The sequence below is a fragment of the Neomonachus schauinslandi genome, chromosome 10, assembly GCF_002201575.2.
Source record: "Neomonachus schauinslandi chromosome 10, ASM220157v2, whole genome shotgun sequence".
NCBI lineage: Eukaryota > Metazoa > Chordata > Mammalia > Carnivora > Phocidae > Neomonachus > Neomonachus schauinslandi.
The window spans coordinates 26,320,092-26,337,023 of record NC_058412.1 but is presented as its reverse complement, the minus strand read 5'-3'; positions in this window follow the sequence as shown (position 1 = coordinate 26,337,023).

The following is a 16,932-nucleotide window of genomic DNA, read 5'->3' as shown; positions in this document are numbered from 1 at the left end:
TAAGTTATTTAACCTTGGCCTCTGCACCTGTACATGTTTGGGGGCAGGAGGAGGGCAGTAACCGCTTTTTCTAAAATGGTCCCCAAGAGCTCTTACCAAATTAGGCTTCTAGAATTCAAAGCCCAAAACTATGCAGCTCCAGGGTTCAGGATCTAATTTATCAGCATTTTCTTGGCCAACTGATGATCACTGGGTCCCTACCAGGCCACGGTTATTTATGGAATGTCACAGGAATGGAAATGGGCTCCACCCAGCGAGAACAGAAGTGGCCACAAGGGAGAACAGGACTGGGCTTTCAAAGCTAAGCCTGTGCCAGACATCAGCCCCCAGGCACTTTCATGTGTACATTCTCTTCATGCTTTCAATTAGAAACATGTTTCATTTAAACATCTGAGAATGATTTCCGCTTCTCCTCCCTCCCAAGGTGTACTGCAAACGCCCCCTAATCTACCAGGAAGGCTGCACAGAGCAGCTTACAAAAGTTGGTACCTAGACAGGGGCCAATCATGAAATCTTCCAAAACACCACTGAGAACACACAACAAGAACCTACCTTTAGGAGAACATGGATGGAGCGGAAGTGTAAAAGGGTAGAGATTTTTTTAACTCTTCATACTTGGTAGAGTGTGGGAGGCAGGGAAAGAATTTTAAACGAACTTACAAAAATTTTTTACTGTAAGAGAAAGAATATGTTATATAGTAGTATGACTGGATACACTATGACCCCTTTGCAGTAAATGTTGAAAGAAGAGTAAGGAGAATGACTAGACAATGGTCCCGTCCACCTACCCCAGGAAGGCTCTGGCAGCAGCTCCCTGGAACACACAGATGTGGGGGGAGGGAGGACTGGCTTGACCTGCGGCAGGGGGTGGGGGGAGGAGGTGAGTGGGTTACAGTCCCTAATTGCCAAGATAAGCCCCTCACCTTGCATGAAAAGAAAAGCAAAACTCATGTCCTGCAACCACATTTTGTCAGGCCATTTTTCCTTGGAAATTGGGACCTCACGCAGTCGTGGTTCTCGCTTCCCAAAGCGTGGTGTCTGGACCAGCAGCAGCATCACATGGAAGCACTTTAGAAATGCACGTTCTCGGGCCGTCCAGGGCCTGCTAAATCTGGAACTGCAGTCCAGCAGTTTGACCGCCTTCTAGATGAGTCAGATGCATCCTCAAGTTTGAAAACCATGGACATACAGTGTTTGGAAACTGGCACTCTTCCAGCAGCACGTTTTTGAGGATTTTTTTTTCCTAATTCCACTATCATTAACATACAGTGTTATATTAGCTTCAGGTGTACAATACAGCGATTCAACAATTCTACATATTAGGATTTATATTTTTATAATGGCAAATTTGGTGTTTTCACACTACAGTTGCATTTATTTTCTTGAATTCTTGCTGTGATAAATGTGTTTGTTTTATGTTGTTGCCCTTTTATTTTTAATGCAAAAAAAATTTAAAAACTTTCCATGTGACCAAATTCCCAAGATGATTATGGGTCCCTTCCAAAAGTCTATTTATCACCATCTACTTCCGAAGTAAAAATTTGTAGGCACTTATGAGAAAACAGTTATTCTAACCAAGGCACTGAAGTATGTGGAATATTATAAATAAATGTTACAGAAGCACTTTAAAAATACTTTTCCACCAGTTGATTCTGCATTTGCCCAGCCAGAAGTGGCTCAACACAATGAGTAAACACTACATCAAGATCTTATCAGGGGACTGGGCCTCCGTTCTCAGGCTTTGCAGCACATTAGAATCACCTGGGGAGCTTTTAAAACTCTCAAAACCCAAGACTAACAGCAGGCTCTGAATCAGAATCTTGGGGCGGCGGGGGGGAGGCGCTCAGACATCAGTTCTGGTTTTTGCTTTTTGTTTTTTTAAAGTCTCCAGGTGATTGCAATGTGCAGCCAAACTCGAATAAAATCCTAATCCAGACTTGCTGACAGACTGGGTTTCGTAAAATGCAGCTCTTTGGATTTTTTCTCCTTCACTCAAAAGCTTTCAGCGCATGTTAGCTGCCCATGAGATATATTTAAGACCCTCTACACCTGCCCCCAACCCCCTTTCCACCCTCATTGCCCCCGGCCCATCTCTGCAGAAGCCCACCACTCCTTGACTCTGCACACGGTGCCCTGTCCTGAAACACAGGCCCCTCAGGCTCTTGCTCGTGTGAACTCCCTCCCGCTCTACGAAGTCCTTCCCAAATGCCCGCCCGCCCCTACCACGATCTGTTCATCACCCAAACTCCCAACCCCTCTCACCATTCCTATCACAGTCCCCATGTACTGCCACACATCATTCATCAGCTCTCAACAAGTTCTCTCAATCCCCAAACTACATTATCAACTGTGAGGTCAGTTAATTGGCTCATGTAGAACTTTCCGTAGCCTAGGACGGCAGCTTTAACTTCATCCTGGTCAACCAGCTGGTGTGAAAGCAGAGCCACTCCTTTCCCAAGGATGCTGGGATTTGAGAACATCTGTAAAGGGAATATAATCAGTAGGCTCCTAATCCGTTACATCATAACGTCTACACCTCCAGACTTCCATTTGCATGTTGCATCTTTGATCAAATCTCCAATCCTTCAAAGATGTTTTTAAACAAAAACTAGTATTAAAATATACTCTGCTAATGTATAAGATCTGCAGCAGCATTTAAACAATATGCTGTTAGGGGTACCTGGGTGGCTCAATCAGTTAAGCGTCTGCCTTCAGCTCAGGTCATGATCTCAGGGTCCTGGGATCAAGTCCCATGTTGGGCTCCCTGCTCAGCAGGGAGCCTGCTTCTCCCTTTCCCTCTGCCCCTTCCCCCCCCCAACTTGTGTGCACAGGCTCGCACTCTCTCTCAAAACCTTAAAAATAAATAAATATAAATAAACAAACAATATGATGTTAAAGAAACCATTTCAGAAGCCCAGACCCAATGTGTTCCAGAAGAACTGTGAAGGGATGTGACGCTCCAAAACAAGCTGGTTGAGGACTAACAGAAAGAACATCACAATGCACTGGTAGGAGCTGTTACTAAGCTTCCAGTGGAAAAGCATGTTAAGGGGATTAGCCTAAGAAGTTCAGATGCAATAGATACAAAAAGGAGCTTCTGTGAGGTACGTGCACACAGAAATAGTTCGGAGATCTACAGACTGTCCCCTGAGCCTTCACCTGATCCTAAGCTGCACAGGCATAGGGCAGATCACCAGGAGGCCAGGACCTGTATGGTGCAAATTCCCAATCCTGCCCTCACCAGAGTCAGGACATTCATCAGAGTCTCCAGAATTAAACTTCTTTAAAGAGGACAGCAAGGGAGATGGATGGGGTGTGGGCTAGATGGGTGATGGGTATTAAAGAGGACACTTGATGTGATGAGCACTGGGTGTTGTATTTAAGTGATGAGTCACTGAATTATACTCCAGAAACCAATACTGCACTGTAGTTTAACTAAAATTTAAATTAAAAAAATAAATAAAGAGGATAGCAAGACCTCAATGTCAAAATCAGGCAAGAACAGTACATGAAAGAAAACTAACACACAAATCAGTTAAGAACACAGATACAAAATACTTAAATATTAGTATTTCAAAAACAGAAAAGCAAGCAGAATTCCAGATATACAGGATGGCTTTAATGTCAGCAAATCCGTATATGGAATTCCCCATGTTAAAAAATTAAATGAGAACTTATCTCAATGAATGCAGAAAATCTTCCAATAAAATTCATCACTACTCATAATAACAAAAGAAACTGTTAGCCAACTAGGAATACAAGGGGATTTCCTTGTTCTGCTAAACAGTACCTGCACCAAATCCCACAACAAACAGCATACCAAAACCTACAGCAAATACTATGACGAAACTATAGAAGCATTCCTATCAAAGTTGGAAACATAGAGCCTAATGCCTACAATAACCTCTAATAGTTGATGTTGTATTGCAGGTTCCAGCCAACAGGGCGAAAGAAGAAAAAGAAATAAAAAGTCTAAGAACTGGAAGGAAGAAACAAGTTTATCATTATTTTCAATTTAAGTAAATGTCTATGTAAATAAAAAGATTCTACAATCTATTGTAAGTGATAATGCGGAACTGGTTCAGACAGAGAAACAGATCAATACAACGTGATATAAAGCTTAGAAACAGACTAAACCATGGAGTCTTGCAATGTGATAGAGATACAACAAATCTGTAGAGAAACAATGGACTACTTAATGGTGTTGGAAAACAGACATTCATCTAAAAGAATTAAAATCTGAGCCCTGCCCACATAAGAATATACATTCTAGATCTTTAAAAACTTTAAAAGAGGGTGCTAGGTGGCTCAGTCGGTTGAGCGACTGCCTTCAGCTCAGGTCATGATCCTGGAGTGCCAGGATCGAGTCCCGCATCGGGCTCCCTGCTCAGTGGGGAGTCTGTTTCTCCCTCTGACCCTGCCCCCCTCTCATGCTCTCTCTCCCTCACTGTCTCTGTCTCTCAAATAAATAAAATCTTTTTTTTTTATTTTTTTTTTAAAGATTTTATTTATTTATTTGAGAGAGAGAGAATGAGAGAGAGCACATGAGAGGGGGGAGGGTCAGAGGGAGAAGCAGACTCCCTGCCGAGCAGGGAGCCCGATGCGGGACTCGATCCAGGGACTCCGGGATCATGACCCGAGCCGAAGGCAGTCGCTTAACCAACTGAGCCACCCAGGCGCCCATAAATAAAATCTTAAAAAAAAATTTTTTTTAAAGAAAATGTGAGAGAATCTCTTCATGATTTGGGGTAAGGAAGAATTTCTCAAATCTGAAACAGTAAGTAAAAATCAAAAAAGGATTGATGAACTTGACTACATCCAAAGAGAGAGAGAATCTTAAGCAGACTCCATGTCCAGTCCAGAGCCCGATGTGGGGCTCAATCTCACAACCCTGAGATCATGACCTGAGTGAAAATCAAGATTCAGATGCTTAACCGACTGAGCCACCTAGGTCCCCAAACTTGACTAGATCATAATTTAAAAGACACTATATACAAAACTGAAAGACAAATGACAAAAAAAAGACACTTGCAATAGATTTAACAAAGGATTATAACCAGATATATCAGGAATTCCTAAAAATCAAAAGAAATACAAAAAACGGACAAAAGATATGAATTGGTTATTCACAGATGATGAAATGGGAGTGGCAAATAAATGTGAAAAGATATTCAACCTCTCCAATTATCTGAGAACTGCAAATCAGAACAACAGTGAGATGCAATTCTGCAGTCAAGAGACTGGCAGTAAGTCCGTCACCACCCAGTGTTAGCAAAGATACAGGGAGATGGGAAGTCTTAGATACCACTCGCAGGTTATTTTTTATTGACCTCTGTGAAAAGCAATTTGGCAGTATTTAGTAAGGTTCTAATGTGAAAACCCTAAGAGCCAGCAATTTCACTTCTGGGCTGTCATGTATTCAAAGAATGTGCACTGCACACCAGGAACAGTAGGAAAATATTGGCATTGATAAACTGTGGTATATTCATACACTATACAGCAGTTAAATCATGATCCAGATCTATACAGCCACATGGAGGGATCTTGAAAATAACATTCACTGAGAAATTACATGAGGCTACTTTATGATACTGTTCTTATATGATAATAACTGTCCATGCAATTTTTAAAATATATAAAATACTAGTCATTTTTATAGACATATGAAATCAACAAAAGCATAAAAATGTACTGGATTCACACTAAATTCATGACAGTGACAACCTCTTAGAAAGAAGTAGAACAATACTAGCGAAGAAAATAAATCACTTTACTGGAATTTTTTTCTTAGAGGAAAGATGAGTGGCAAATATGACAATGAGCCTACTTATATTAGCTGTGCGTAGTATATAAACAGGGATTTATTACTGTACCCTTTGTACTTTTCTGTATATTTTTCAAAACAAAAGGTATAGAAGTTCAGACTCCGAACTATTTTGTTAGTTATTAACCATCTTCTCTAACAGTATAATTTTATTTTGTGCACTAATGCTAGTACATATGTATGATAAATACAAGTTTAAGATAAGTTTAAAAAAACAATGCCACAGAAGGCAATTAAGAATTGAAGGCAGTGAGTCTACGGCCATCCCACCCTGAACGCGCCCAATATCCTCTGATCTCAGAAGAATTGAAGGCAGTGAAAACCTGTTCCTTAAGCAGAGTGAAGAGGTGCTAATGAGGATGAGGCAAGTCAGTGTCAGAAACTGCCCCCATGACAATGATGAACTCAGTCTGCAAATCCTGGGCTTGCAGAAAGCTGACATTAAGATACGGGTGAAGAGGATATGCAACAAAATCTTACTCTATCCTGGAGGCCACACCAGTCTTCTGAAAACACCTTTTTGTCATTTGAAACAAATTCTCAAATTTTACCCTAAACAGATACTCTCCCATTTCTTCCATATTTGATTCCTACTCCAGTTGACAAGCTGATCCTAATGTTCTTTAAAAGTTTGACGATTATATTCTTAGGAAACAACCCATGCCCTGAAGCTCAGCCTCTACTGCTTTTAATTCTAATAAAGTAACTCTTAGTTATATTTAAAACTCGTCCCAGCCCACACAGGGCCAACAGGGTGACTCTCTGCCCCTTGCTTTTCTCTCCAAACAAGTTGTAGCTGGTCTACTGCATGTGTCCCGCAGAGAAATGTGAGTCTAACTGTGTCTTCTGTGATCAGAGACAGCAGGTGAGAAATGGCTTTGCTGTGTGTGTCTTCACAGTAATTCCCAGCTGCCCTTTGAAGTTATTCAATAACACTAAGTGATATCAGATCACAAGAAACATAGCATGAGGTCACATATTTTAGTCTAACTCTGTCTGCTCCTTGTACCAAACCCAAATAAATGCTGTGCCTGCCTTGCAAATATCTCCAGGTCAGCTTCTTCCAAATCCCTCAAGAGCAAAAAATATTAGCATAACATCCCGATGCCTTTTCTATCCAGCCTCACGGAGTAATGAAGAATTCTCCATCACCAAATTTTCTGCATAGGTGAACCAAGCACCAACACATATACTAACCCTGATGGATTTTGATCGTTATGAACACCCAAGTGAAGTACCTCGGGGGGGGGGGGGTTGTGCGCGCACGCACGCACACACACATTCAGGTCCTCTTTCCAAATCAGGCTGCCAAGTAGCATGGGCTTTCTCCCCACTCTTTCCCATCCTGTTTGCTTTTGTCATCTACTCTCAATCTCAAGTGACAACTTACCCAAGCAGACAGTCAGATGGTTGTGCAGACAGTTAGCACAAATTACACAGAATACAAGTCACAAAGGTTGTCTGCAGAATCTCCTGGCTTTTTTCAGGAGTTTAATGCCTTTATGTCAAGTATCGAGCCGCCATCTGTCTAATTCCCCAGGAGCTGTGTTCTGGAAGGTTGAGGTTCTGGAAGCCTGAGCTCAGCAGGAGTAGCTTGTTACTATGTGATTTAATTTAAAATAGGTGGTCAGTGGAGGCCAAGCACACTCCTCCCAATGCCATCAAGAACTGTGAAATCACTCATGGAATATAACATAATTAAGTCGTAAGTCATGTAATGAAAAACCACCAGCAGTTTTGCTGGGATCTGTTTCTGGTCTTATTACTGCCATTTTATTAACGTTTCTTAACTTTTTTTTTTTCAAGTCAGTGAGAAAAGAAAAGAAAGCAACATTAAAGATCTACAGTTTAGACTATGTAAACATTTAATTTAAAATAGCAAAAGGGGGGTGCCTGGGTGGCTCAGACGGTTAACGTCTGCCTTCGGCTCAGGTCATGGTCCCAGGGTCCTGGGATCGAGCCCCGCATCGGGCTCCCTGCTCAGCGGGAGGCCTGCTTCTCCCTCTGCCACTCCCCCTGCTTGTGTTCCCTCTTTCACTGTGTCTCTCTGTGAAATAAATAAATAAAATCTTAAAAAAATAAAAAAAATAAAATAGCAAAAGGAAGAGAAAAACCAGAAAAAAAATTTTCAGGAAATGCTCTTATATAGAAAGGATGAAAGCTGTTTTTAACAAATTAAGGCCAAAACTGGAAAAAAAAAAGGGGGGGGGAGAAAAGAAAAGAGGGCAAAAACAGACAATGAAGACAAAAGAAAATGCAATTAGTAAATAAACTTGTGGGGTAATGTCCAAATTAAGTCATCAAAAGAAATACAAACAAAAATGAGGAGATACAATACTTGGCTAGTGTTTTGAAAGTCACGTAGAAGTATTAATAGAAACCAAAGTAAGCCTCTTAGCAGTTTAACAATAGGTTTCAAATATTTCAGTAGCCTCATTTCTAGAAATTTATTCTAACAGTCAAAAAAGGAAATAACTATGCACATACATAAGTCAGCTGCCCACAGCAGTGTTATTTATACCAATGAAAAATTCAAAAGAAGCATACAGGTTGAGTCAAGTATGGTATTACAACCATTCAAAATTAGAATTTTAATGTCATACTGTTAAGTTTTTTAAATGTTGATACTGTCAATGTGAATAAAAGCCCAATGTTATTTTGTTAGTTATTAACCATCTTCTCTAACAGTATAATTTTATTTTGTGCACTAATGCTAGTACATATGTATGATAAATACAAGTATGTGACAGATCTTGAGTTTTACAGACTATAAAATATTATGCACATATAAAGTATGATTATAATTGAAATCTTTATAGTTCATTAGAAGAAAGACCACGTATTTCTAAGTAATAAATCTGTAATGTGTATTAATCCCACCATATTATCCTTCTTCACTCATTCACACACTACGACCCACCCCCTTTATGCTAGCCCTGTGCCAAGAACTGTGGATAAAAAGATGGAGGAGACAAATCTGCTCTCAAGGAGATCAGAGAGGCCAGTTAGGAAAGACAAGTATTTAAAAAAAAAAAAATCACTGTACAGTTATGTGCTGGAACAAAAGGTATAGAAGGAATGAGAAATAAGGGGTCCTCATTGGGTAAAAAACAAATATCTTGATTTATTATATCCAGGGGACCACAAAGGATACAAAGAATTCTTGAAATGGTTTGTTTCCTGGAGGAGCGAGGAAAACCCCTGCCCAGGCTCACCTACGGATGGAAGCAGATGAAGCTGGGCTTCGGAGTCTGAACCAACCCCACACCACCCGCTGTGTGCCCTGGGACCAGTTGCCAAGTTTGACCTGTGCCTTCTTGGTCCTTAACACTGATCCAAATACTGAGTGGCAATTCTGCATTCCATTTTGCACCAGGCCCTATCATATGCCCTGTGACTAGAACTGCACACAAGAAAAAGCCATCTCTGCCCTGTGAAACCCATGGCCCAGGCAGAAGACTGACAGGACCAGTGATCATCACTATTATCAGCATTTCAAAAAGAGCACGGTACACAGTGGGGGCCCACCCATATGGGATTTAGGGTATTAGGAAAGACCTCCCTGAGATCGTGAACTGAGGATCAGATCTGAAAGCTGAGAGAAGTAAGTAACACATAGGCCTGGCCCTGGAGTGGCCAAATGTTAGCAGGGAAACCCACCACAAAGGCATTAAGAAGCCGAATGCAGGGGCATCTGGGTGGCCCAGTCGGTTAGACATCCGACTCTTGATTTCGGCTCAGGTCATGATCTCAGGGTCCTGGGATAGAGACCTGCATTGGGCTCTGCACTCTGTGGGTGTCTGCTTGAGGATTCTCTCTCTGCCTCTCCCTCTGCCCCTCCCCGCTATTCTCTCTCTCCCTCTGCCCCTCCCCGCTATTCTCTCTCTCCCTCTCAAATAAATAAATCTTAAAAAAAAATAAAGATTTTAAAGAAGCAAAATAAAAATGGACTCTGCTGACTCCAGAACAACTTTTCATTGGAGATCAGGTTCAGCAGGGTGAGGAAGGAATTGCAAGATATTCTTAAATATGTGTGTCCAGTACACTGAGCCAGTAAGGTTTAAGGTGACCAGCAGAGAGGTTATCCTGTAGATCAGGAATACAACAGTGATGCCCATCACCATCCGTGTAACTTAATGCTGCTCTAGATGCTCTGGCCAACTCAGTAATAGGTGGAAGAGAGGCGTGCAGTGAGACAAGCCAGCCCTCACAAGACTGTCCACGGGAACAGACTTTCTGTACAGCAAACGGCCACATTTTAGGATTAAGACCTAGAAACACTCATGCCCATTTGGTTTGTGTTTTGCTACTCCTAACCTAGGAAATCTGATATCCAAATATGTCCACCGCAGTACTACAATCACTATAGTAGTACAAAACAGAAATATCTTACCCATAAACCAACAAGTGGACAAAAGTCATGGAATGTGATCAGTCATGAAAAACAATGTTTCCGGGCGCCTGGGTGGCTCAGTTGGTTAAGCGACTGCCTTCGGCTCAGGTCATGATCCTGGAGTCCTGGGATTGAGTCCCGCATCGGGCTCCCTGCTCGGCAGGGAGTCTGCTTCTCCCTCTGACCCTCCTCCCTCTCATGCTCTCTGTCTCTCATTCTCTCCTTCTCAAATAAATAAATAAAATCTTTAAAAAAAAAAAAAAAGAAAAAGAAAAACAATGTTTCCAAGACATTTTTAAGGGCATGGAATAATGCTAATGATGTAAGGCCAAATTAAAAAAGAAATACATAAAAATCTCCTACTCGCTCTAGAACTCACTCCAATCAGCTTCGCACCTCATCCCTGTCCACTGAATTGGTACCTTGTCAGAACTGCCTGTGGCCTCCGTGCTACCAATCTAGTGGGCTTTCTCCCTTCTTGGCCAACAGCAGCACTGGCCAAAGTGGATCGGTCCCTCCTCCTTTACTACTCTCTCCCCATGGCTGAGAGGTCACACACTGCCAGCACCTCAGTCTCCCTCTGGCTCTCCTCCCCTGCCTGACCTCTGCTGACATTTCCCAAGGCTTGCTTGGTCCTTGGACCCTTCTCCTGGTGATCTCATCCAGTCCCACGGCTTTGATTTCCAAGTAGACTGTCCCCCAGGTTAGATCTAGGCCTGGTCCTTCTATCTGAACTCCAGATTTCCACGTTCAACTGCTTCACTGACAGCTCCACATGGAGATCTAACAGACTTCTCAAATTGAGCATAGCTTGATTCCTTCCCCCACCCCAAACTCCACAACAGGTTCCTCCTTAGCATTCATCTCCTTAGAAAGCACTGCCATTCACCAAGTTGCTCCCCGAGTGCATCAGTTTGCTGGGGCGGCTGTCACCAAGTACCACAAACTGGATGGCTTGAACAACAGAAAATCATTGTCTCACAGTTCTGGAGACAGAAGACGGAAAGCAAGGTGTCAGAGTGGTTGGTTTCCTCTGAGGGGTGTGAGAGAATCTGTTCCACCTCTCCCCTTGCTCCTCGCGGTCTCAGGCATTCCTGGCTTGTAGAAGCTGCTCTCCCTCCCTGTGCCTTCACGTCTCCCCTCTCTGAGTATCTGTGTCCAATTACCCCTTTCATAAGGACACCAGTTGTATTGGATTAGCCATGCCCTCCACCCCCGTAGGACGTCCTCTTAACTAATTACATCTCCAGTGACAATTTTCTCAAAGAAGGTCACATTCTGGGAAACCAGAGGTTACGACTTCAACAAAGGAACTGGAGCGGGGTAATATTTCAATGCATAACACCCAGCTGTCATATTTGAGTCTTCTCTTTATCTCATACCACACATCCAATCCATCTCAAACCCTGTGAGCCCTACCTTCCAGTACATTCTGAATGTAACCATTTCTCACCACCTTCCCTCAAACCCTTCCCCTGGCCACCTTGTCCTCTGCAGTCTGTGCTCACCAGGACAGCCAGGGGGATCCTGTTAGAACCAAAGGCTGTTACAACATCACCCCTCCAGAGTTTCCATCTCACCCAAGCAAAGCCCTTATTTCTACGGCTGCAAGTCTCTGCCACCCTGTCCCACATAATTTCCTAGCACTCCTGAGCACCATACTCCCATCACACTGGCATCCTTGCTGGTCCCCACACCTGCTTCCGCTGCAGGGCCCTTGCCCTGGGTGCACCCCACTGAGGATGTTCTTTCCCAGATATTACAAGCTGCCTTCCTCACATCACTCAGCCTCCCCTGTGACCAGCTTCTTCCCAAGCATCAGCCTCTGGGCCTCTCTCTCTAGTCCCTTCCTCTGCCTCCTGTTTCTTCAAAGCACTTATCCTTACCTGGCATTTATCTATTCATTGCCTGTTCTCCCACTAAAACATCAGCTCCACTGCGAAAAAGACTATTTTGGTCACTACTTTTTTCCCCTGGGCCTAGAATATAGTCTGGCTCATAGAAGATAATAAATAATTGTTAAATGAATGAGCACATGAATGAAGGCTGGAAGAAAAACATACCTAAATGCAAACATGAATTATTTACCTATGAGTGGTGAAATTATACGTTTTTAATTTTGTTTATGCCATCTTATACTTTCCAGATTTTCTAAAATAGCCTGCTATTTTATAGTATGTCAAAAATTAACAATACTTTTTTGAAAAGAAATGTTAATTCACTTAAGGGCTTGTTTAAACACGCTTAAATTTTTAAGGGCTGTAACTTCCACAATCTAAACGATATGTGGGACAGAGTACCATACATGAGACTTTATGGTAACTGTACTATACTGGAACTTACATTTTTTACTTTGAAACTTACTCTTAATATACTATGATTGGGTAATATGTCTTGTACTATTATTAACATGTTTAATCTGTTTGAAAAGCTGACTTATTTTCATCAACCAAAAATGTTAAACAAGAGAAGCTTTTTTGAAAGAGCAATAAAAAATAAGTTTTATAAGGCCAAAACGACTGCCAACATGAGAATGGACTATCTGAAACTTGGATTAAAATAAAGGGAAAAAAAGACTAAAACAGTATATTTGATTATGGAGTGTCACCTAGTGGTAAAGAACCCACTGAAGCCAGGCAGCCCAAAATAAGACCCCTCTGAGACGGTGACTAGCTGTGTGCCTTTGGGTATGAAACTATGACCTTTTTGGCATCTCAGTTTTCCCATCTGTGAAATGGGAATGATATAAAAAAGGGGGTTTCTATATTGATTAAATGACTATATCCAAGCCACTTAAAACAGTGTCTGGTTCAGCAGAGCGCTAGACAGGTGTCAGCTATTAATATTATTACCCTATGTACCAAATTCATCCCACATGTGCCCCAAAATAGCCTTCAAGGAAGCTTTTAAGAAACAGATCATATCTATATCTGGGATGTAATTTTATTTCTACAGTTAGAATTTTAATTTACCTAAAACAAAACAGCCTTTCACACTGAAACCAACTACCTTTTTTTTTTCTTTCTTTCTTTCCCACACTTAATCATCCAGAGTAGAACTGCGGTGGCAACAACATGACAGCATCATTAGGCTAAAATATTACGTAATTCTTCTCATATTTACAAACTAATTTTCTTTAGTGAATAAAGAATCATGGTTACATGAGTGACACAGAGCCTTTAAAAATTACCATTTACTTTGACAGCATTCCTTAAGGTACTTTAAGAGTATTAAGTGACCAAGGACGGGAACATCCTGGAAGACACACTCACAGCCAGGTCAGAGCCTTTCCCTGCTAAAATAAAAACACTTGCAAAATGTCACTGATGCCTGCGCATCACTGCAAAACGCAAACATCTGACAGACCATGGACACGGCCCCTGCTACAGAGACCATAATAATTAGGCCCTTACATCCTGAAGAGAACAGTTGAAGCCTCACAGTGAACTCTAAGGCCATTCCTCTAATAGGAGGAGGCTATTTGTAAACAATTAGTCTTCTGGCTACTAGCTCTCTTATTGTGAGATGTGACAGAAGTATTTTCAGAATTGAAGCTAAAATAGAACCGGACTCTGAGGGCTCATCAGCAAGCAGCTGAAAGGAAGAAGCAAAGCTCTCTTTTCAAAACCTTAATATATAAAATCTAAAATTGTTTAAAGAGCATTCTCATTTACAACATCCTTCTGATGGAGAAATTAGTTTAGCGGCTCCTTTTACCCGCACAGTGGGCCTACCTTTCCATCTGCATCTAAATTGTCTTTTAATCTAACTGATCTCTCAAATCTCTTCAATAACCTGTCACCTCTGATCAGAAGTAAAAACTATGTCATCAGGAAACACATTTAAATAATTATTAAAAGCAACCATTCTTTGTTAGAAGTTGCCAACTTTATTTCCTTCTAAAAGATTATACAAACTTATTAAGTGGATGATGCTACCTGGGTGCTACTCTTCCCAAATTCTTAATGCTTTTGTTTTTCAGTAAAGTCACAGAAGTTTTTAAAGATTTAATCCAAGTAATTATTTTTATTGTTCAAAATATGCCATGAATAACCAACTTTAATAGTAATTTTGTTTGCCTCTATTTTCTTACAAAGTGGAATTGCTAAATTTTCTCGTCCATTCTGGAAAAACCTAATAAAGAGAAAGAAAATAAGGAAATTTTATACAACAATTCTAGAAGTAAAGATTTTAATAAAGTCGTGAAAAATACAGTAATCATGAATCTCTCACAACTGCCTACACAAACTATGAAGTCATTTATTCTTAAGCCACAATCCCCTAAAAATAGTGTATTCCTAGTACCATTTTTTGTATTTTTCTTAGATTTCTTCCCATTGGTCATCACCAGCTCATACTGTAATTAGCAGCAGGTTTCTGTGGAGTGGAAATGAGGAAGAGAGAGAAAAAAGACTACTGTGGTTCTTTGTGGTAGTAAGTCTCTAAAGAGGGCCCCAAATAATTCCACCCCTCCTTAGCGGCAAATGCCTCTCCTCCCATCAAAAGATGGATCTTATGTTCCCTCCCCTTAAATCTGAGCTGGGTCTAGGACTGTTCCACCAAGGAAAGGAAGAAGTACCATTCTGAGACCTCTGAGCCCAAGCATTAAAAAAGAGGCCAGGAAGCAACACTTCTTCCATCTTGGCACCCAGCAACCATGTTATGGGGAAGTCCAAGCAACCACATGGAGACACCCATATGGAAGAGAACTGAGACCCCCCCCAACCAACAGCCCCTGCTGAGTTCCCAACCACAACAGCCAGCAGCCAGCATTATCTTGCCAGCCAAGTGAGTATTCTACCTTGGAAGTAAAGCCACTTGCAAGCCACCCAAGTTGATGTCACATGGTACAGGAATGAGCTGTCCCTATTGAGACCTGCCTAATTGCAAAATCATTAGTAAATAAATGTTTTTTTTAAGCCACTAAGTAGTAGGGTAATTTGTCTTGCAATAATACATTGCAGAAATCGTCTTCCCGAAGAAGAATCAGCATATCTCATTCCAGGACTTCTACTAATTCTACCATGCTCAATCACCCTGTATGAACACTTAAAACTGTGGCTGTGTGATCAAGTCCTCTAAATGAACACTAGCAAAGATGTGATTAATAACCTCAGGAATCCTATGAAGCAGGGAGAAAGCTCAGCACGGACCTCCATATCTATGCATTCTCAAGCACTGAACAGGATCAAATACAAAGCCAGCTTTCTAATGAGTGTCTGACCAAGTTACCAGGCACAGAAAAAATACTCATCTTTGATAATAATTGCCACAACTGAATACTATTTTACAAATTTTGTTATACATATTTTGCCATTTTATAAATAATGTAATACAAAAACAAAGAACACTGAATTGTACACTTTTTTAAATTTTTGTGTGTGTGTGTGAGAGAGAGAGAGCATGTGCATAAGCAGGGGCAGGGGGCAGAGGGAGAAACAGACTCCCCACTGAGCAGGGAGCCCGATGTAGGACTCCATCCCAGGACCCTGGGATCATGACCTGAGCCGAAGGCAGATGTTTAACCGACTGAACCACCCAGGTGCCCAAACTATACACTTTAAATGGGTGAATTACATGGTATGTGAATATATCTCGATTAAGTTGTGTAAACAAAAATCACCATGCACATATAGGGCAATTCCATCAACCAGCTTATAAAGCTCAAGGAAATCTAGGATAACAGATAAATTAGCTGTGGCCAAAGCTTAAGTCAGAGACTGAGAATGAGCAGGACCTCATCCGAGGATTATAATTCCCCTACAATCTAAGTCAAGCACTTCCAATAAGGATCTCCACCCACCAACAGCTCAGGTCATCTTTGAACAGTCTATCTTAAAAAGACTTTTCCTTGGGACACCTGGGTGCCACAGTCGGTTAAGCGTCCGACTTGGTTTCAGCTCGGGTTGTGATCTCAGGATCGTGAGATCAAGCCCTGCATTAGGCTCCGCACTCAGCACAGAGTCTGCTTGAGTTCCTCCTCCCTCTGCCTCTGCCCTTCCCGCTCATGGTCTCTCTCTCTCTCCCTCCAAAATGGATAAATAAATCATAAAAAAAAAAAAAAAAAAAGGCTTTTCCTTATATTGAGTTAAAACCCACCTACCCATAGCTTCCACTCATTGACTCCTCTTTCCCCAGTATTTGAAGAAAGCTCTATCACACTGCTTGTGTCTTCTTTCCTCCTGACTCCACATACTCATTCCTACAGCTACTCTTCATGTGGGCACTGTCTCAAGTTCCTCCATCACCTGGTTGCACAGCTCTGAGTATATACAGTATGTCTCAGTATCCAAGAATATGAGCTTTGCAGTCAGAACCCCTTGGTTTAAATCTGAGTCCCATCTCCTAGTAGCCACATGACCTTTAGCCAGTTATTTTACCCTTTTAAGCTTCAAGTTCAACATCTGTAAGATGGGGATAGTAGAAAGAAGTCTCATCTTTGGGAGAGGAACCAGGGCGAGACTGGGTACCTGAGATGAAAACCACATGTAGTCAGAATTACCCTTGTGTATCTATTTAGGATGGCCAACATCCGATCCCTCCAAATGTCTTTCTGCATTTGAACAGGTCCCCATTTCTTCATTTACACACAATTGCTCCCCCTCAGCCAAGCACAAGCAAGTAACTCAAGCTTATTAAGTGCATTCATGATGCACTGCACTATAAAGACCCCACCTCAACGATGAGTTCAGCAACTAGCACAGTGTCTGGAACC